Below are 22,568 nucleotides of genomic sequence, written 5' to 3' on the forward strand. Positions count from 1 at the left end.
GTCCTAACACCCGCCCGGAAGTCCGTGCACCTCTGGGCGGGATGGGGACATTGCTGCAAGATAAAAGGCGCAGGAATCTAGGCAAGCGTCCTCTTGTTCCTGCGCTCTGAAGGCGGCACCACTTGACACTCGTGAGCCCTCAAAGGAACAAGCTGCAGTTTTTGAACATGTAATCGTTGTTTTTATGTTTCAGTCGTCAAGGCGTAGCTGGAGTCCGAGTCACTACTGGAGAACAGGCAGAGATAAAACAGAACGCAGATATGCCTGGTAAGAAGAGTGGAAAGAGCTCCGAGATGGAATGAATGCTGCGCACACTGGTGAACCAAGTGTCGGCTATGGACAGGAAGTTCGGTAAAGTAGACCAGCTGGGTCGCGGCTTAGCGGCCCTCCAGAAACAAGTGGAGGCCCAAGCAGGGCCCTCAGGGCGGCCTAAGAGGATCGTGGGGCCTGCTTTGCCAAACATTACCCCAGGGGGATAAGGGGAAAAAGAAGTAGCCGAAAGCGGGTCCTAGCGAGGCCCCAGTCCCGATGGAGGTTCCGCTGGTCCCAGTAGCACCAGCGTCCAGCAGGGTACCCACACCGGATGGGGGATTGCCAATCCCTATGGTTATCACACCGCTGGATAACAACCAAATGCCTCCCGAACTAGCGATTTAGTTGGCGGCTGTGTTACCTTGGTTGAAGAAGGGAGCGGGAGGATCCGCGGCTGTGGAAGACCCAGCCGAAGAAGCTAGACATATTATCGAGCAGCTCAGGCAGACAAGGGGCGCTGGGGCAGCGAACGTGCCTTCTATTTCTCCGCAGGTGGCGAACCCGGCCGCGGTCGAAAATCGAAATAAGTCGACGGACACGACCGGAGATACGTCAGAAGCTGGTAAGAGATCGCTCCCAATAATGGGGGAGGGCACTGTACCCTCAAGGCGGGAATGCTTGGCGCAACATGTTCCTATGGGCAAACAAATATATCAATATGTTTTCATTGTTGACAGAAAATCGTGAGTTAGAATATGCCAAAACTCAGAAGGATTTATGGCACCCCAGTATATGGAGGGCAAAGATGGCTGAATTCAGGGTGGAAGAGTCTATGATGAACTGGATCAGGGCTTTCTCTGTTTTTGTAGCGATTGTGGGTGAGCAAACACCAGAACTGTTGGGAGACCTTGCTTGCTACCAGAGCAGGATCACGGGCTTTCATGAGAAGTATGGAGGAGAAGAATGGAAAGGGTATGATGTGGCATTTAGAAAAGCAAAAGAGTTTAATGAAACACTGACGGGATTGTTTGGATACTGTATCTTGGCATGCGAAGTTCCTGCCGGGCGCGGCGGGTGGATCAGGGTCGAGTGCAAACGGCTCCAGGGCCATTCAGCAGAAACATCCACATCCCTTTCGACCAACCTACGGGGGAGATACTCCATCTAGATCGGGCGGGAATGGGAATAAGCGAGGGGTACGTTGGGGTTTTAACAAAGGAACGTGTAGCAGGCCGCAGGGAACATGCAGGGTCAGGCATGCCTGCGCAGGTTGTGGTAACACCTCCCACCCCGAAACGAGCTGCCGATCCAGAGTCAATAATACTGGAGGAAAAGGGAGTACAAAGTAGGATTGACACGGTGCCTCGGAGGTCCAAACAATCGCCCGTGGATATTCTGGATTTGACTCCCTGGCTGAACAAATACCCTGATCATGTGTCCGCTGGGATCCTGCGAGATGGCTTCTCGTATGGCTTCAGGATCCCGGCGGGTAATTTTCGGGGGCCCCCCTCATGCAAAAACCAACTGTCTGTTAAGCACAACCCGGCAGTGTGGGGGGGGGGGGCAGATAGTCGGTCAACTATCTGCCTGTGGCGGTAAGGTCATGATCGGTGAGCAGTGATTTCAAGGTCCCTAGGGGGGGCGCCACCCACTATGGATGGGAGCGCCCGGGGGGAGGCGGCCATTGGCCCCTCCCACGGAGGGGCGCACCCATTACGGATGGGATCGCCCAGGGGAAGACGGCTATATGCCCCTCCCACGAATTTCCCGGGGGCCGGATATCCACTCCGGCGGAAGAGAGTGCGGGATAAGGGGGGGAGTCCTCGCTGTCCTTCTTACGGATACCCCGCACGGGAACTCGCACAACCTTAAGATGGGGCTGAGTGAAAGGGGGCCCCCATGACAAGGGAAGTTACAGTTGGCTATGAGGGTAAAGTCCTCTGTTCATGCGCCACTCACACATGAGGGCGGAAATTTGGTGATAGGGATCTGACACCGGTTAAGACCTTGCTGTTGGCCCCTAACGATAGGATGTACAAAATTCGTATGCAATGCATTATGTCATGATGTTAGACTTGGTTAGGAAAATCTTTGTATTAGAGATTTGTTAAAGTTAGCCAAATGTAATGAAAGTTGAATTTTGTACATGATATATGAAACGTTTTTAATTTAAAGATTTAAATTTTGTTTCATATTTTAATAAATGCGGCCATGAGGCCCCCCTGCCTTCCAAAAGTTCAAACTGTGTCTGTCTCCTACCATTGGGATTGATGGTGGAAGGGGTGGCGGGCATCCCGGACCATACGGAAAGGGGAGACCACTCGGTCACCCCGAACGTATGGCTGGGTGCCCCGAGCCCCCGGGAAACCTTTGCGGGCGGGGGCTGTGTCCCGGCCGGTATGCCCATAGCGGCGTGGTTGGAGCATGCCCCCGCCGCCGAAAAGGGTGGTCCTAACACCCGCCCGGAAGTCAGTGCACCTCTGGGCGGGATGGGGACGCTGCCCCGCCTTCCCGCTGCAAGATAAAAGGCGCGGGAATCCAGGCAAGCGTCCTCTTGTTCCTGCGCTCTGAAGGCTGCACCACTCGTCACTCGTGAGCCCTCAAGGGAACAAGCTGCAGTTTTTGACCCACCCACCAGCCCCTGTTGCAGAAGTTTGGGAGTAAACAAAGTTCTAAGTCGCATTTTGATTGTAATGAATAAACGTCTTGTTGGAATCATTGCTCTCATCTTAAATCGATGCCAAGAGTATGCATGCAACTGAATACTTGCCTATAGGCCTTTTTTCCTTTGTAGAAATGTAATGGAATGTATGCAATAAAAAACGTTCTTTGCTATACGACCTTTTTCCTTTGTAGCAATGTTTATAGTTCATTGGATATACCTAGATGTAAGTTAAGATTAAGCATAGGTTTTTTTCCCCTTAGTAGGTAACTAACTGTCGTATTTATTTAGTCTTCGGTCAGGCGGTAAGGTCATGATCGGTGAGCAGTGATTTCAAGGTCCCTAGGGGGGGCGGGGAAAGGGGGGGAGTCCATGCTGTCCTTCTTACGGATACCCCACACAGGAACTCGGACGACCTTAAGATGGCGCCGAGTGAAAGGGGGCCCCCATGACAAGCGAAGTTACAGTAGGCTATGAGGGTAAAGTCCTCTGCCCAAGCGCCACTCACACTTGAGGGCGGAAATTTGGTGATAGGGATTTGACACCGGTTAAGACCTTGTCGTTGGCCCCTAACGATAGGATCTACAAAATTTGTATGCAATGCATTATGTCATGATGTTAGACTCGGTTAGGAAAATTTTGAATTTTGTACATGATACATGAAACGTTTTTAATTTAAAGTTTTACATTTTGTTTCATATTTTAATAAATATGGCTGGGGGGGTCGTGAGGCCCCCCTGCCTTCCAAAAGTTCAAACTGTGTCTGTCTCCTACCATTGGGATTGGTGGTGGAAGGGGTGGCGGGCATCCCGGACCATATTATTGACATCAAGCAAATCCGAGATATTTCATAGGGATGAGGGGGGATTTGGGGTGATACTCCTAATTTAACCTGCCAGATAGCCATCTGTTTGTCCATGTCATCTGGAAATAAAGAGATCAGAGTCTCATATACCTCTTAAATGTTTAGGGTAGATTTTTTACATAGATTAGCTATAATTTGGCTTGATTGAAATTTTACCTGGCCTCCCCCTTTTTTTGATAGAAAATCTCTAACTTGTAAGAATTAAAAAAAAATCCCAATGGCTAATATCGTACTCAATACGTAATTCATCAAAGGTCTTTAACCCGGTCAATGAATAAAAACAGCTGAGCTGCACCATCCCTGCGTGGATCCACCTGTTCATGCAATTATCGCGGAAGAACTCTGGAAGATCATCATTATTGCCCACAGGGGTATAATGAGAATAACGCCCAAGTCCTAGTAATTTCCGAGAATTCCCCCACACCTTGTATATACCAGAGATGGTCTTGAATTTAACTGTTTTAAAGTGGCTATCGATGACATTTCGCCAGAGGCATCCTTCACAGCCCTCCCCCAGGATGAGTTCTTGTGGAGTAGGTATATTACAGCCTTTGAGTTCTATAGAGAGGAGTACCGCGCAGTATCTTAATACGGTAGCCCAGTAATATAGCTTAAAGTTAGGCATTGCCAAACCCACTCTCTCTTTTGGCAGAGTGATCCATCTGAGGGCCCAACGAGCCCTCTTATAACCCCATGTGAACCTTGAGAACATAGACTCAATAGTTTTAAATAACTGTGGAGAACCTTCTAAACATATTGACCTAAAAGAATATAAAAATCTAGGTAGAAAAGCATTTTGACTACATTACATCTGCCACCTATAGTTAAATGTAGATTATTCAGTCGTACCAGTTCATTTTTTGTGCGCTGGATCAGTGGTTCAACATTATTACTAACTATATTTTCTTTTTTAGCAGTTATGCTAACCACTAAGTATGTGGCTTTATCAGTGACCCTTGCATCCCTCATCCTGATTTTGTCATTATGCACAATCTGGGTTTTGCCTGAGTTTAATTTGTACCCGGAAACTACTCCGAATCTAAATGCCTCCTCTTCTATCACGTTTATGGCCCTGATGGGATCACCGGTGACAAGAGCGATGTCCGCCGCAAATGCTAGAGTTTTTGTATCATGGTTACTTGCCCTAATAGGTGGTATTATCATATTACTTTCCAGCCTGCGGATGAATGGGTCTATCTAAACTGCAAATAGAAGAGGAGAGCAGGGACACCCCTGCCTCGTCCCCCTAGTGATGGTGAATATTTCAGATAGACCCCCGCTAATCAAGACGCTGGCACCTGGATCAACGAATAGCATGTGGATGGGTTTTATGAATCTTTCACTAATTCCACAGTACAACATGGCTGCCCACAGAAATTTCCAGGAGACCCTATCAAGCGCTTTTTCAGCATTGAGTAATATAAGCACCATTGGGTTTCCTGTCGCCTCTGTGTAATCAAAGAGAGAGATTACCCTTTGAACGTGGTCAATTGTAGATCTGGCGGTCAGAAACGATTTTATGTATAATTGGCGCCAGTTGAGTAGCTAAAAGTTTGGAATGAATCTTAGACTCCCCGTTTAATAATGTAATAGGACGATATGACCCCATTTCCAAATGATCCTTGTTCTTTTTTAAAAAGACTACAATTTTACTGGATGACCATGAGCCAGGTGGATTATCCCCATCAAAGATATAAACAAATAATCCCAGGATTATTTCTTTGAGCAGGGGTGCGAACTTGACATAAAACTCAGTTGGGATCCCGTCTATACCTGCTGCTTTTCCAATAGCCAGGGTGCTCATGGCGAGAAAATTCTCCTCCCAGTAAAGAGGGTTACCTAGACTGTCTTGATCCTCTTTCTCAAATCTGACTGCTGTATTTGAATCTAGATATGGCTCATGATTACCCTGATCACTTTCAGCTTCCTCGTATAACTCCTGATAAAATCTTTGAAATGAAGCTCTAATTTCAGAGGATTCAGATCTCAGACCGAGTTCTGAATCCTTGATTTCTTTCACTATATTAGCTGATGTTTCTTCTCGAGTACGAACCGCCAATTGATGACCCACTTCTTAATTTACTTCATAAATTTTCTCTTTATAGATTGTTGCTTTGGCTACAGCTTTCTCTGTTAATATTTCAAATATATATTTTTTAGCAATTGCCAACCGACTCAGTTCGTTATCCGTTACCCGTCCCTCCTGGACAGCTTTGATCAAATCTCCCTCAGTCCTACCCAACTTCTGCTGTAATATCGCCATCTTTTGTTTGCCCTCTTTATTGTCGTTAAATGCGAATTGCATCGTTTCACCTCTGATGCCTGCCTTTAGGGCGTCCCAAACCACATCAATTGCGGCACTACCCAGGTTATCCACCAGAAAGCCCGGGATCCAATTCCTCATGTGTTGGCAGTATTTCTCATTCCTCAATAGTGCTCTTTCAAATGTCCATATCCTTATCATGGATTTATTTACTCCACATGCTAGACTCAATTCTAACAGATTATGGTCTGATAGGACCCCTGGTAGTTTTTCCATTACACAATTGGATCTCAGGGCATTAGATATGAGCATATAGTCTAACCGTGCATGTCCAGAGTGCGGAACCCATTTGTAGATTCTCACACACTACTGCCGCATCATACACAATAACATTTCCATCGTCACCGAACACACTAACATGAACATATGGTATGCAGCTGCTTTGGGCACCCATTTGTAGATTCCCAAAGCAGCTGCAGACCAAATGTTCAGGTTAGTGAGTTTGGTGACAATGGAAATGTTATTGTGTATGATGCGGCAGTAGTGTGTGAGGGTGGGCATGACCAGAGCATGTTCTGGAGATAGGCTCCACTGGGCTAACATCTTGGGCATGTGCGGTTTGCCCTCGGGAATACGCTTTTCAGTTTGGATGGTGTTCAATAGGCTCTATTTTATTATTGTATGTTTTTATATCTCGCATTACGGGGGACATCGTTTGGGGACGCCAATGTTGCATTCCATTCGGAATCATGCAATGGGTGTCCAATATCATCTTCCTACACCTGTCTGAGGTATGAGAGAGACCTCTATGTGTTCCTTGATGGCCTTGTTCAATCATGTAATTAAGAGTCGCCCGGAGCCCATGGTGTATAAAGTGTGTATGAAGGCATAGGCAGGGGGAGTTCCTCGTCAAATGCTTGCCATAGGAGGTGGCCGTAATCCGCAGCTGGCCGTAGAAAAGGAAATGACCTGGTGGGATGCCATAATCTTGCCTAAGTTGGTCAAATGTCAGTAAGTGGTGGTCTTGGAATAAATTGCCCACTGTATCAATGGATTTATCACGCCAGGCAGACAAGTCTTTTGCAGTGAAGGATTTAGGTATTCTTGGCAAGCCTTGGAGGGAATTGCATGGGTGAATGGCTGCACGACAAGCGTTACAGTTTAACAGAGGTTAGCAGGAGCTGATTGAGGGTGTAAGAAGGAAGGGGGCTCCAGTGCTGGTTTTATATAGATTATTACCTGGTAGTCAGTGGGATCCCTATTGGAATATGGACATGAGGTATTATGACTCAAAGGCAGGGAATCCCAAGCATTCTCGTCCAATCAGCAGTTGTAGTTTGCTTAGGCCTATTTAATTCAGCTTTTCATCCCAGATCAACTCCCTAAGCATCAAATTCAGCTCTCGTAAGAATTGTCTGAGTGGATAGACTGACACATTAACAAAGTACTACAGCAAACGTAGAAGGACAATCATTTTAGAGAAGGCTATTTAACACGTGATAGCAAGCGGTAGCTTCTTCCAGAACTTGGTCTTGGATTTGATGGTCATAAGCTCCGTCTCAGGTTTCCCGCAAATAAGTCGTGCTGCGAAAGGTATAGTTGGACGCCTACATAATTTACCATTTTCCCTTCCAAAGTCAGCATAGCCCCACTGAGCCACACCTCTTGCAGGGACGTGTCTTGGAGTAGGAGGATAATGCTTGACTTTGCCCACTCTACTTGTCAGCCACTTGCCCTTTCAGAATCTTTCAGGGTTACGTATATCGCCTTTGCTCTTGTTCCGACATTTTGAAGGTATACTAGCAGGCCTTGGTGTAAGGCAATATCGAGTGGGTTGATCTACTGTCACCCCCCTGTCCAGAGGCGGAGAACTAAGGGATCCATGATGATAGCAAAAAACATGGGGGACCCTGGTGGGTGCTGCTGCCCACCGAGAATGGGGTGGATATTAAGATGAAAATGCACACATGAGAGGATGGGGCAGCATACAAGCGTTTTGTGTATTCTAGGAGACATCTGTAGATGCCGAGATTGGCGAGCACATTAAAAAGGTAGTCCCAAGACAGCATATCAAACGCCTTCCCTAAATCAAATATTAGGCACACCACGTTATGCCTGGTCATATTATTCAACATGCTACAATCCAGGAAGAGGTAGCGGTGTTTGAGTATCTCCCCCAGTATGTTGTTGTCTGTGCCCATAATGGATATGGGCAATAAGAGGACAAGTGTGTGGGATCCATAATAGGCTTGAGCAGGGAGAGGATGAGGGACTCTTGAGGCGATGCCGGCAGTGTCCTGGTAGTAAGTTTGTTGTTATACATGTAACCCAGTTTAGGAGCTAGGTGAGCAGAGAAGCTGTCCTAGTATTCCAAAGGGAGCCCGTCCATTTCCGGTGTTTTATTTCTGGCTAAGTCATGGGTAGCTTTTTTCACCTCAGCCACAATAATAAGATCATGGAGTTCTTCCCTCTTGAAGGCTGTAATGTTGGGGATGGTTAGGCTCACCAGGATTTTCTCTGCTGCATCAGATTGCGCATAAGGGGGAGCTGGAAAAGGTGCTGAGTAGTAGTCATAAAATTCCTGTGATGGAGCAGGTTAATGAACAATATTTTGTTCAGGCTTGTGAAGTCAGACTTCCATAATGTTTAATAAAACTAATATGTTTGCTGCATGTTATTAAATTAACCTAGACTAAACTGTGCAACATGAACATATGGAACTAACATTAAGCTTATTTGTGCAAAATGCAAAAGAAATAATACAATAATTATTGTCTATTGTCTTTGTCATATACTAACTGCTGCTGTAAAAAATAATAGCATGTGCCTTTTAAATGTGCTTTTGTCATGTCTTTTCTGTGACAAATGCAGTTCCAGATCAAATTGGTACATTAAAGGTAATATATCCAGCTTAAATGTGGTTTTGCTAGGTAACATAATTAATAGGTTAACATTTAGCAAAGGGGGTGGGTAACAGAACAAATGTCAATTCTTTAATTAATTGATGTTTTATGTTAGTTTAAATAATAGTTTTACAAAAAGAAGAATAGAGTTGGCTGCAGAAAAATAATGCATTCAGAAAAAGTGACGCAAGCAAAAGTGGCGCAGAAAAATTGACGCTTTCTGAAAAGAGGCCTGCTGATGTAAAGCCACAAGAGAAAACTTATTTTTAAATAGATGAGAAGCCTATAAACTCTTATTGTGAAAAGGTTTTGAAAAGAACTGCAAAAGGTGACTCTGTGGAGAGGTTTGTTATTGTGCCACGAGATTGTCAGAACGGACAGGCACAAGGCCAGGATGTGAGTCGTGGCATTTTTGTGCACTACATGAACATCTTTGCTACAAAATGTAGCAGCCTAAGAAAGTGCCGCCAGGACTCTGTGCATGAACAATGGCTTTGTGTAAAAGCCCGGACCTGAGGTGGAAGATGCCACAATTTACTGTGGCATGAGGTGGTTCAGCCAATGGGGAGCCAGAATTCAGCTGTTGGAATGTGAAAATAGTTAGTTTAGCCTTAGTTTTAGGGTATAAGAATTGGCTCAAGGAGCAGTCTTTTTTCCTATGCTTCTTGATTCCAGAGGGTGGTGTTCTGCTGATCGACGAACGCACGTAAGGAAAGGAGACTTTTAAAAGACTTTGTTTTCAGGCGATGAGGGTAGAGACAGAGAATTAGTTAGGGTGTGGAAATGCTCTTTTTCACTTATTTCTGTTAATGAATAATATTTCTTAAATCAAGCACTCTTTATAAATGCTGAATAAACCTTTCTTTAATGACATTTTCTAATACTTGTTTAATAAAATTCCAAAGCCTAAGTTTTCATGAATATGTTTGAATAAACTTACTAAATGACAAGCTGGTCTCGTTTATTGTAGATAGTTTAAACAACATATTAGTTTCATTCGCCTCATGATTCAGCTGCTCTGTTATTTTTATGGGCCTGGTATTGATTGGTAAGTATGGTGGTAGATGGTGACATCATTTATGCAGAATGTTGGTAGGAGTGCTGGATCACCTGCAATATGGCTGCAACTGCATGGGGGTCATTCACAGCAGCTGTTTTGTGATGAGATGCAGGTTGGTCTTCTGGCATGCCAACTACTCCTGGAGATGGCTGACTTAGTATATGCCGCAAAGTTGTAGCATCACAAACACTCCTGTATGGTTGCCTGGCTCTGTTTAGCTGTCACTACAGCTAATTCATTGATAGCACCATAGCTCTCGAGGTCTCCCAGAGTCACCTTGGCCTCAGCAAGATGCTGGTCCAGTGTACTCGTACTATTGTTTGGCTACAGATGCCTTTCTGGCTGCCTTAAAGGAATCCCACTTGATAGTGTGCATGGTGGCTGTTACATGTATTTTGTAACAAAAAAGTGGCCTATATGTGTCAGTTTGAAGTTGCAGAGCATTGGATTACCTAAGATATCTCATGGTGAGCACCAGGTGGGACTTTAGTAAGGGGGGTGCAATCCAGTCCATGTCGACTATGTGCACTGCGTGATCGGACATGACACGACCTAGGTAGTCTGAGTGTTTCAATAGAGGTAATATGGAGGTAGAGCAAAGGAAAAGGTCAAGGCAAACGCACACGTTATAGGGAATTGAGTAATGTGAGTATTGCTTGGAATGTGAATTGTGTGCTCTCCAGGGATTGACCAGTGTTGGACCCAGTGGGCACATTGTGCTGAGTGGAGATGTGCGGAAGCATAGGGGAAGGCCTGGTATGATCAGTCCACATGGACGCTGTTGTATTCCCCACCCAGCTTCCATGGAATATCTACCCATTTGGTCCAAGAGCCCTGACAGAGGCCCAGAAGCTGAATTTATGAGAGGTGGGAGCGAAATACACCCTAGAAGCGTCTGGGTGCCATCAAAGAAGCCTTCTATGAAAACATATCTGCCCTCGTTGTCGATGGCTGTGTTGAGTGTCTGGAAGGGTGTGCCAGGATGTAACAAGACCAGCGCACCACATACATTTGCAGAGCATGTCATGTCATACATGGTACCTCTCCACTGCTTATATAGCACTTGGATCTCACTGCAGGTGAGCTGAATTTCCTGTAGGAAGCTTATATGTGCATTTTGCCCTTTAATGTAGTAGTAGTCAGTGTAACAGTAGTGCACTTTGTGCACGCCCCTGATGTTAAGAGTTAAAAGCCTAGGGGCAAATTATCAAGAACGGCGATAAAATTATCGCAGCTTTAGCGGCAGGAAACTGCCTCTAAAGCGGCAATAATGAGCTTGATAATATGTCCTTGTGAATTCCCATAGCAGCCCAGGTTCTGGTGTTAACCTGGGCTGCTTTGGGAATTCACAAGGGCATATTATCAAGCCCATTATCGCCGTTTTAGCAGCAGTTTCCTGCTGCTAAAGCGGCGATAATTTTATTGCAGTTCTTGATAATATGCCCCATAGTCTGGTAGCAGTGTGCCATGCGCTATGGACGAGTTTAGGTGAGGCTCAGCTGCATACCACTGCAGGTGTCAGGAAATCCTTGTTCGTGAGAGTCCTGGCTCGGTGTTAGCAGTTGGTGAGCAGTGTGATGGAATAGCGTTGATCTTGTTAGGCCATGGTGGGGTAGCAACAGGGCAGGAGGCTGGGCCCCCAGTGTTCAGTAGGGAGTGAGTCCTGGTTAACATTCATTGTGATCTTGAAACGTGCCAATATCTGATCAGTGTGGGTGGGAAGACCATCAGAGCAGGTCATCGCCGGTTTGTATAGTGACTTGTGGGCAAGCAGTCAACTCCTAGTGCTGAGAGGGGCTAGAGGCTGAGTCATCCTCACTAATAGTAGAATTAGTGTTGGAGGCTGGCAGGTAGGAGGATTGGTTGAACAATATTGTGGTGGGTAAGGCTTACTGTTGCTCCCTTTGCAGTCCTCGGGAGGGCACCCTTGGGCTCACAAGAGGATCAGTGGCATGCCAGTCACTGTGGCCACATCTCAGTTTATTGTGTGGTGTGCCTCCTGTGTCTGTGTGGGGGGCAGGTGCCGAGGTCAGTGTGGTATTCCATCCAGTCCCAGTCTGCAGAGGGTTCTGTGAAATGATATGCAAAGTGGTTGTGGATGATCTTCAATTTTGCCACATACAGCAGTGAGTATCCGGTGTGGCAGTTTGAAGGGGAAAAGAGAGGGACAGTTCCTGTGCCCCTGTGAAGGACATCACCCAATCCTCCAGAAAGGTTATTTTTGAGCAGGAGTCCTCGGACCAATCCAGGAGCCCCAACACTTGAATGTTGGTGTGAAATGCCCCCCCTCCGCATGCACCGCTTGGTCTTCAAGTCATTTTACCCTTTCTGCATGGTCACAGGGGCATTTCCCCTGGTCTTCCTATTTGTATTTTATGTCTTCCATTGGGCGTTCTGCCATCTGTCAGCCTAGAAGCGATTTTCCATTGGTGTTCACAGAGCAAGCCAAACTCTGTGCGGATCTCCTCAGTCTTAGTTTCCACTGACGATCTGGATGTGTCTATCACATGCAGTATGGCATCTAGTTTATCTCTGGACTCTGGGGGGCGGTAAGGATGATTGCTTTCTGACTCAACCTGTTTCAAAGACATGGAAGAAGGTGATGGTGGCCTGGATGGCCCTGTCAGTTTCTGACAGCCCATCCTCGAATGAAGGTATTGACAATGAGACCTGTATTGGGAGGATTGGTCGCAAATGGTGCAGCAGTGGTTTCCCGCTATGCGGGTGAGTGCCAGAGGGGCCAGGGTAATGGCAGCCAGAAGGCAGGGAGTTGTAAGCGTTTCGTGTGTCAGAAAGTTTAAATGCACAATACATTGGATGGAGCATAATCTCTTATTGCTGGAAAAAGTGTTGCTGTTTACGGCAGGAGATTAGTGTGTATAGCTGATGAGCTTACATTCTTGGTGTGGCGGTCAGGTGCATATATATGTCTGAACAGCTCATGGCCATGTCTGCAGTTTGCCATGGAGCATTCAAGCAGTGTGGGTAATTGAGAGTAGAGAGTGTGTAAGGTTGTATAGGTGCTGATTTACTGTGCTCCATGTTGCTGCCCCCTGGTGGTGCCATCGGGCTGTGTGGTGGTGGGGGGGGTCCCTTTGCAGTACGTCTCTCTCTCTCTGACAGTAATGGCCTATGGTGTCACTCCAACAGTGCCCCAAAGTACGATTGGGTCTCTGGTTGGCTCTGGGGTGCTTGGGTGTATGATGAGTGAAAGGCAGAGGGTATAGTAGTCCATGGATTGGTGGCTTCACCTCAACTCAAACCTCTGGTATTTTGCGGTGATATCAGACCATGTGGCAGCAGGTCCACCTGCTGTGTTGCTGCGGCCACAGTCCCGGATACTCGTGCTGCAGTCATCTCCGCGTCCCGCCTGCACGATCTGTGATCCCCGGGAGCCACAGTCCGTATGCGGGGTTGTAAATAGGGGGTGACGGCAGGTCGCAGGGGTTTCCCTTTCACCTTTCCACACTCGCCAGCTCTGCTACAGAGTGTATGGATTAGTTACAGCAGGACACTTCCAAACTAGCCTTCAACCTGGTAGGAGTTCGTATGGCCCTCTCTGTGGAAAAATCCACCATCTTGGGGCCTCTGGGCTGCAGTCCAGTGTAGGAAAGCAAAGTTTGTGGGAGCAGGCAAAGGCTCAAATATGCCCAACCTATGACAGTCCAGGGTCGCCTCCAGGTTCAATCAACATGGCCGCTTCAACTCTTGCTGCCATCTTGTAGTGCATCACGGCTGGCCAATGTCACTGTTGGGCCCATTGTCCCGAGCTCTCTGGCTGGTCTTCAGGCGGTAGCAGGCTGCGCGGCAGTAGCTGTGGCTGAGGCAGGCAAAACAACACCATGCCTCGTGGTCTGTCTCCTGAGACCGTCCCCTCTAGGTTTCGGGAAATGCCTCAGACTCAGTGGTCCCCAGACCCTTCTCACCCCCGACTGGTGCTGGCACGTCAAACTTGCTGGCATCGGCTGCACTCAGGAGAGGCTGGATTCTCATGCAGGCATTACGGGGGTCTCTCGCTTCCTTCCCCATGTCTCGTCGGCCAGGTAGCAGTAACAGGGAGCATGGGCACCACGACTAGGAGAGCTGCCCATTGCTAATTGGGTGTATATAACAACACAGGGTCCTGGCTGTTCACAGTAAGGCTAAGCCAAATATACCAAAAAACAACACAGTGGCCAATACAGGATCAACTTGCAATTTAGTCAAATAGTAACCTTTATGAATAAAACAAAAAGGTTCGTTTTGCGTCACTAGTTGAATTTTTTATTTTATTCACTGGTTGAGTATTGCAATGTTTTAAACCATATCACAATTTAATTATGCATGTATAAACAATTGAACATTTAGACATAACATACCAACGGCTCTATACATATTTACAATTCACAGTTTATACACATCCAACCAACAACATTCATACTACAATCGCACCACTGTACATACACACAACAATAAGGACCTTTATCAACAATAGTAGAAAAAAACTAATGGATGTTATTTTCGAAGAATTGAACACAAATTTTTATTTTTAGGGTCAGGAAAAACAAGTCTTTTTTTTATATATGGGAATTAGTCACAGTTGACAAAGAAGTCCAGACGACCTGCACTAAAATCGACTGGACTTCTTTGTCAACTGTGACTAATTCCCTTCAGAAAGGATTGTAACTAGGTCGAAAATAACGTCCATTAGTGTTTTTCTACTATTGTTGATAAAGGTCCTTATTGTTGTGTATGACGCAAAACGAACCTTTTTATTTTATTCATAAAGGTTACTATTTGACTAAATTGCAAGCTAATTGGGGTCGCAGGGCTGCTCCTGCCATGGACCCGCGCTCATTGGACAGCTCACCCAGGGCGCATGTTCGTCACTACAGTGTACCCCCATGTATGGCAAGGAAAGAGCTTCGGATATGCAGGATAAATGTGGATTTCACCCTAGTGTGCCACAGAGCTCCACTACTCGTGATCTGCCATCTTGAGCGATCAAACCACACCCCCAGAGCCCTTAGACTTCATCCATAGCGGAGGTCTTCACCAGTGAGATTGCCGTGTCAGAGGATAATGTCCTTTTTTGGTGTGTTTTGACAGCATCCTGAATGATATAATATGTCTGTTATGTGTGTGTGTGTGTAAGCGTGCCTGTGTGTGTCTGTATATTGGATTGCTAAGTAGTGTTATCTCTTTTGTTCCACAGCAAATAAGGAATGGGTAAAGTTGCCATTTGCCCAAGGCCCCCAATTTTCAGGGCCGCCCCTTGTTTAAAAAGATTGGGATGGTCACAAAACTCTCCTTCTTTCGTCCTCTCTCCCTTTCTCTTTCTCTCTCTCTCTAATGTGTCTCTTGCAGCCTAATTCATGAAGCTGAATTCGGCTCGCAAAGGGCCAGATTCTGAGAATCTGGCCCTTTGCGAGTGAGATTTTTGCATTTGGGATTCATCATCCCAAATGCAAAAATCGGTAATAGCGTTTTCGCAAATTTGCGATGGATTACATTTAAGGAAGCTCTATTTGAGATTCCTTAAATGCAATTCATCATCCATTTAAAAATTGCGAAATCGCAATTTCGGGCCGCTATTTACCGCAAGGTCAAACCTCGTGGTAAATAGCGATAACTCAGAAGAATGCTTTTAAAAGCATTTTTTTGAGTTGCATGTTGCACACACACATGTCCTTTGGACATGTGTGTGCGCAACCCCTGTTCATATTAGCATTTAAGGGGTGCTACAGGGTGTCCTTTGGACACCCCTGGCACCCTTTCAATCGCTATCTTATTTGCGATTAGCTAATTGCTAATCGCAAATAAGGAATACTCCCCATTCATTCCTATAGGCCATTTGGCCCATAGGAATGAATGGGGAGTTATTCCTTATTTGCGATTAGCAATTTGCTAATCGCAAATAAGGAATTAGTAGGAATCGCATTTTTTTTGCATATTCCTACATGAATCCCGTTTTGCGAGTCCTTAATAGCGATTCGCTATGAATCGCTATTAGGGGCTCGCAAAACGGGAGTATGATGAATCAGGCTGTAAATCTCCACCCCTCTCTGCTAACCTCTGCATAGCTCTACCTATCACTAACTCACCACGTTTACACCTTCCTCTCTTTCTGTACCATACTTATCTCTAGCTCCAAACACCTGCGTTTCTTTAGATCTCTACTTCTTTACCTCCTCGTACCTTGCTCTAACCCACAGCTGTGTTCCATTGCTCTCTCTCTTCTCTATCTTTCTAACTCTCTTTTCTCTACTTCAACTCCAAATCTAAATTGTTTTATCTCATCTCTCTTGACTTCACAAATCAGTAAACTTTCTAACTCTAAATTGTTTTACCTCATCTCTCTTGACTTCACAAATCAGTAGACCCTCTCTATCCCTCCCTCTTTTTACCGAATCTCTCACAAACTCATCTCTCATGAGTGCTTGATGTGGCTGAACATGAGCAAAACATGTAACGTTCTTCCAAACAGACAAGGGCACCCCATAATATATTTTGTCTAGGGCCCCAAAAATCCTTGAGATGACACTGGTTACACAGACCTAAAACTACAATTTGGCAGCACAAAGCTTTCAAAATGGCTTCTGTTTTTTAGAGTGCATGTGGCATATTTAGGTCTTTTTTGATGCATGCTGCTGGCTGTTTGTCAGAGGCAAGGATAGGCATGACACCCACCAAATAAATAATGACGTGTCAGATGCTTTGCTCTACGACCGGCATTGTATTTAGATGGGTTATATATATAACATGTTCCAACTGCTATTCTTTCCGTTGATTTTCATAAATATAGAGAGAGGGAGTAATGCTCGGGAAAATTGAGAGGAAAAAATGGAATAGGTATGAGAATAGAAGGATAGGTTAAGATCACAAATAATATAGGGAGCTACGGGAAGGTAAAATAGGGGTACAGAGCAGAAAGAGAGAAGGGACAGAAGAAGGTTGCTAAAAAGGATGAAGAGAATAGGATGGTCGATATGGCGGAGAATAGAGAGGGAAAGAGAGACGAGGAAACGGCAGAGTAACAAAAAGTAAATGAAAGAACATAAAAAATGCCAAGGGAAAAGGGAAAAAGGGAGTGGTAGAAGAGGAAACGGCATACGCAAGGCTGAGAAAAACAAGAATAAAAAGAGCGTGAGAAAAGATAAAAGCAAAATAGACAGGTTCAAACAACAGGAAGCATGCGGCACCTAATTTGCATTTTGTTTTCTGAATCGAGACCTGTGTGATTGGAACACTAATGTGCATTTCCCATCCACAGTGTTTCTGTTTTCTCTGAACACGTTTGATTAAAAACCTGAGAATGTAACCGCACGAAATAACCATTTCAGCAATCAAATCCAGCCTTGTGATACAGAAAATCAATGTATTGTGAAAGCGTTGTTTATGGCGAATACATATTTCCAGGGCAACTTGAGCAGAATACCAAAGTAGGGACACTCTTCGAGCCAATGGTACAGCCTTTGTTTTCCTCGTGAAATTGACATTTCAAAGCCATTCTGAGAGTCACGCTAATTCCTTATTCATGTCTTCCCTACCTTTCACAGTGGGGTTGAACTTTGATTAAACTCGTGGGAAAACACGTTTGTTGAAATGTTTTGCAATGGAAAATGCACAGCCAACAGGTCGATAACATTTTTTTTTCCAAAAGCATTGTTCGCCGTTTTTTTATATACAAATGCATTTCATGTGCTGCATATATTATTATTGACAATTTTCCCTACACTCACATGATGCAGTTTCTCCATGCAACCTTGCATTTCTCACATAGTTGTTTACATTTTCTTTCTCTGGTTTATTTTTCCGTGAGGCTGTCGATTAGCTGCTAACATTCTACTTCAGTTTCACATTTTGTTTCTAGCTGATGACATTACACTTCAGTTTCAAATGATAATGTGCTTCAAACCGCCCTTTAAAAATGTCACCAATTGTACGTTCTGTCATCACCTATAGAGTTTCTATTGTGCCATAGTTGCACATTATGCATTGTAAATCAAACAATCCTCGGAGTGCTGGTGCCGATAAAGATGACCTCGAGTTAACAGATTTTCTCGACCAGCGGCCGTAAATCTGTGCCAAATATTTGATTAAACCAACATAGGTGTCTACATTAATGGAAATTGGTATAAAGGGGCACCCAGTACTTGGTTTGTAAAATGCCAAACGCTTTGCTCAGAAGCCCGTGGCATGCACATCTGGCCGACTATCAAGGCTGCATTGCCTGGAATCCACCTCATACCTCTTTAATCGACAACCAAGGACTCTGCTTCCTTGTGCACTCTTGCAGGTTCCTGCTGTAGCATATTGATGCTATGCACACTAGGCCTTTCGTTGTTATGGGCAGGACTCTGAAGAGGAACTACTCGATACACGTGGGAGTTAAAATGTGGTTATGGGGAGTATGACATAATGTGCAGAGTATTATTGAACGCTTAAGAATAAAGATATGCCCACTGCAACTTCCGTGCATGGCGTAATCTATTGGCATGCTCCAGGGCTGAGGAAGACACTACATCTATCAATGAGTAGGGGATACGTCCCCGTGAAGAAGAAGACTGCTCTCGCTGAGAGTTTGCAACTGTACTGCATATCGCGTGTGTGTTCCGCATGTGCTAGAGTTGATACAAAGTAGTCTGCCAAAAGCATGCTTGGAGTCAAAGTCTCTCTCCAGCCCATACACGGCTGCAGAAGCAATCAATGGCCCTACAGAGGAGGATGTTTAAAATACCCTCCAATACTGACAGTGAGGTTATCGACAAAGACGCTGTGCTGTTCCATAAACATATAGGGCCGGATTCACAGAACTAACTTAAGACAAAACACTAAATTTACTACCATTTTCGTATTCGCAGAAGGCACTTACTCATTTTGGTATTCACAGAAGACACTTACTCATTTCGGTATTCACAGAAGTTAGGACTTCTAACTTTAGGACTACTAAATGCCTTCTGTGAATACCGAAAGTCTTAAAATTAGGATTTTTCTCAATTTAGTAGTAGTAAAGTTTGGACTCCTAACTTTAGGACTCCTAAATGCCTTCTGGGGACATTTCATACCAGCGGAACAGTAGCAGGACAGCTACCACCGGTCTTGGGGGCACTCACCAGCTCGTTGCCTCGCCGCCTCTGGGGTGCTCACGCTGCAGCTCTCTCCCGTGGACGCCTCGGGGAGACTACAGCTCCCAGAGTGCTCGGCAAGCACTCCCGCCCACTTCCGCCTGCCAGCGCGCCCGGAGGCGCTTCAAAGGGCGAAGGCTCCATCAGAGGAGCGGGGACATTTCATAACAGCGGAACAGTAGCAGGACAGCTACCACCGGTCTTGGGGGCACTCACCAGCTCGTTGCCTCGCCGCCTCCGGGGTGCTCACGCTGCAGCTCTCTCCCGTGGATGCCGCGGGGAGACTACAGCTCCCAGAGTGCTCGGCAAGCACTCCCGCCCACTTCCGCCTGCCAGCGCGCCCGGAGGCGCTTCAAAGGGCGAAGGCTTCGTCTGCGTCGCGGGACGCGCGCGGGCGTGCGCCAGGCTAAGCCCGGGCAAAGGGCGGGCCCTCTACGGCCCTCATTGGCAGGAAGCGACAGGGACAGGGCCAGAAACGCTGCTGGACAGACGACAAAGTCCCAACATCCAAGTAAGATACAGTTGCCCTTGATACAGTCAGTAGATTCATTCTCTAAGTGGTTGACTTCTGTGTATAGCGGCAGGATGCCGAAAAAAGGCATTGTTACTACATCTAACACTATGGAAAATTATTTGGTCCAAACTGTGAAAAAAATAAACATACAAAGGAGAGAATCTCTGGGGCTGAGCCAATCTCCAGACCTATGATGCCTGAGCCCTACTATACTTCCTCTTACTGATGATATTCCACCCCTGGAGACTGATTCCGATGACCATCTTAGCCTTCCTACTAATAAGGGTAAGAGCGATTTACCAGTGAATGAAGTGCTTGCCCCCGAGGTACTTATTGCGGACCCTGAGAATGATAATGATACTGACTCTGAACAGGAGGTACAGGTGTGTCTTTCTGATGAAGAACAGTCTTCTACAGACCACGCCCCTCGGCCAGAACGTTCATGTGTAAAGAACCAGCCAAAGCTGGGAGGGCTGCAGTCTGGGGCAAGGAGGAAGAGGGCAATTACCCCAAAGGCAAAACCAAAGGATAATGGAGAGGGGAAAGTAAAATACACTGTTGATGATGATTTGTTTTTAAAAATTGCTGAGATGATTGAATGCAAAATCAAAGCTATCATTAAACCTCTGGTAGCTAAAATAGATAAATTGCAAACTGAGGTTAAAAAGCTGGGAGGACTGCAGAACAAGGTAGTGGGGGGGTTGAAAATATAACCACGTCGGTTGCTAACTTGGGCAACAATACAGGGGGGAATGTTGCTGGAGAGGGAACAGATGAACTGTTGCATACTAACCCCCTAGTGCAGTTACCGATAACGGATGTTAATCAGATAGTAGGTAAAACTGATGGCTTACTAATAGTCAATATCCCCCCAGTACAAGCCCAGGCAACGGACCCTTTACAATTCATAGTTGAAGCCTCGCCAGTTGTATTAGTATTAGCCAATGTTTCCCCCTAGAAGGTGGTATAGCCGTATTATCCACTTCTTTGTCAAATAAGGCATTACAATGGCTAACAAACAATATGAAGTTAGCTCCGGGGGGGAAGCAGCAACTGGCTCGGGGCATCAAGACTGCAAAAAGGGTTCCCTGGCTAGGAAATCGTCCCAAAAATTCAAAGGGGATTGTGTGGCTGTGAGTTTTTCACACCCAGGCGTCCTGCCTAGTATCCTTACTAATTTACTCCCGCCCCAACGTAGACAGGGTACTGTCGTCCCATTAACTCTAAAAATTTTCTATGGAGAACAACAGAACGTTACCTACCCAAGGACCCCCGCACCAGGGTGGGATACCAACTGGGACATGAATAACAGTTGGGGCCAAGATCGAAGCTGTAATACAGCAAATCATCCAGTTCATCAAAATCCTTTTGCACAACCTCTTTTGTTGTCTAATCGTTATACCCCTTTATCCTTTTTGGACCAAAATGATTGACTCTCGCCCAAACAAAACAGCTATGATGGACATTATGTACCTGTACTTAGTATACTTACTTGGAACATTGCAGGAATTAGACAAAAGCAGGAAACCTGGCATGGTCAGACTTTATCAGTAAGTTCGACATTATCGCATTACAAGAAACCTGGGACACACAAGATAGTTTTTCATTGGATGGCTATAGTCACTACTGTATCCCAGCAATGCCCAGTGTTGCAGGAAGAGCCAAGGGAGGACTGTTAAGTCTTTTTAAACTAGACATAAAAGGTCGCTTGATGAAATGTGACTCGGGCTCTGTTCACTGCCTAATTGTTGAACTTTCTTTAGCAGAACATCCTAACATTTTATTTATAAATTTTTATAATGCCAACGCATCTGACTGTACTTTGCAAAGTCTAGATAGATTGGATCAGTTCTTGTCAGTCTATAGCGAAAATGTAAATTCTTTTGAAATCATCTTTATGGGGGATTTTAATATCCACCCTTGTACATTAATGTGTGTTTGCGATGAAGAAGAATCCCCCCCTAATTTCTCGCCAATCCACCTTGAACATAATAAACAGGGGGAATGCTAAGAAAACTTCTTAGCAAGATGGAATTTATATGAGTCTGGGTGTGGGGAGGGGGGGTTAGGGTCCCTACTTTTAAGGGAACAGACAATGGCTCTATTATCGATTATATATTTATACCATTATGTTTATTAGGTAAAGTTTTAATGTATAAAACTGTGCATTCTGTTTTTAGTGATCATAATCCTGTCACCATGGATCTAGCAATTACTGATCTTATAGTGCGAAAAGATGGTCCTCGCGCTAACAGGTTAGCACTTAAAGTTAAAGACCAGGGTCGCAGATTGAAATGGGATATTATAATTCCAGAACCCCTTGTACAAGAGGTACTCTCCGATGCTGAGGACGAGGTTGGTGTGTGTTTATCTAGTGAGGCTCATAATAGGGAAGTGGTACTTGCCTTTGGTAGCATCTGCAGCAAGATTAATCAAAGACTGCTTGCTGGTCCAAAAAAGAAGACACTGCCCATCAAAAGATGGTTTGATAACAGATGCTCAAAAGCACACTGTGCGCTGTTAAGTGCCTTGAAGGCCATCCCAAAAGTCCCTGCTCTTATCACAATCTATAGAGCCCGGTATAAAAAAGCCATAGCAGATAGGAAAAAAGAGATCAAAGATGAAGCTTGGTCCCAGCTATCAGACCCAGCAATATTGAAAAATAGTGGAGAATTTTGGAAAATTGTTAACCAACCTTTATTCACAGGAGAGGAGAATTCTCCTTTAGAAACTAACATACCTGATGAAGGTTGGATAAAACATTTTAGCGATATTTATTCTGACCACAGTAGTGGAGGTCCCGGGGGTCCGGTTGCCCGTATAGCCAATGGAAATCAAGTGAACTTTGAGGTCACAGAAGTTTTACAAGCAATAGATTGTACTCTGAAGAAAAAGGCGCCAGGACCTGATGGTGTTCCTGCTGACGCTTTTAAATGTTTACC

This window comes from Lissotriton vulgaris, chromosome 8 (assembly GCF_964263255.1).
Source record: "Lissotriton vulgaris chromosome 8, aLisVul1.2, whole genome shotgun sequence".
NCBI classification, from domain to species: Eukaryota; Metazoa; Chordata; class Amphibia; order Caudata; family Salamandridae; genus Lissotriton; species Lissotriton vulgaris.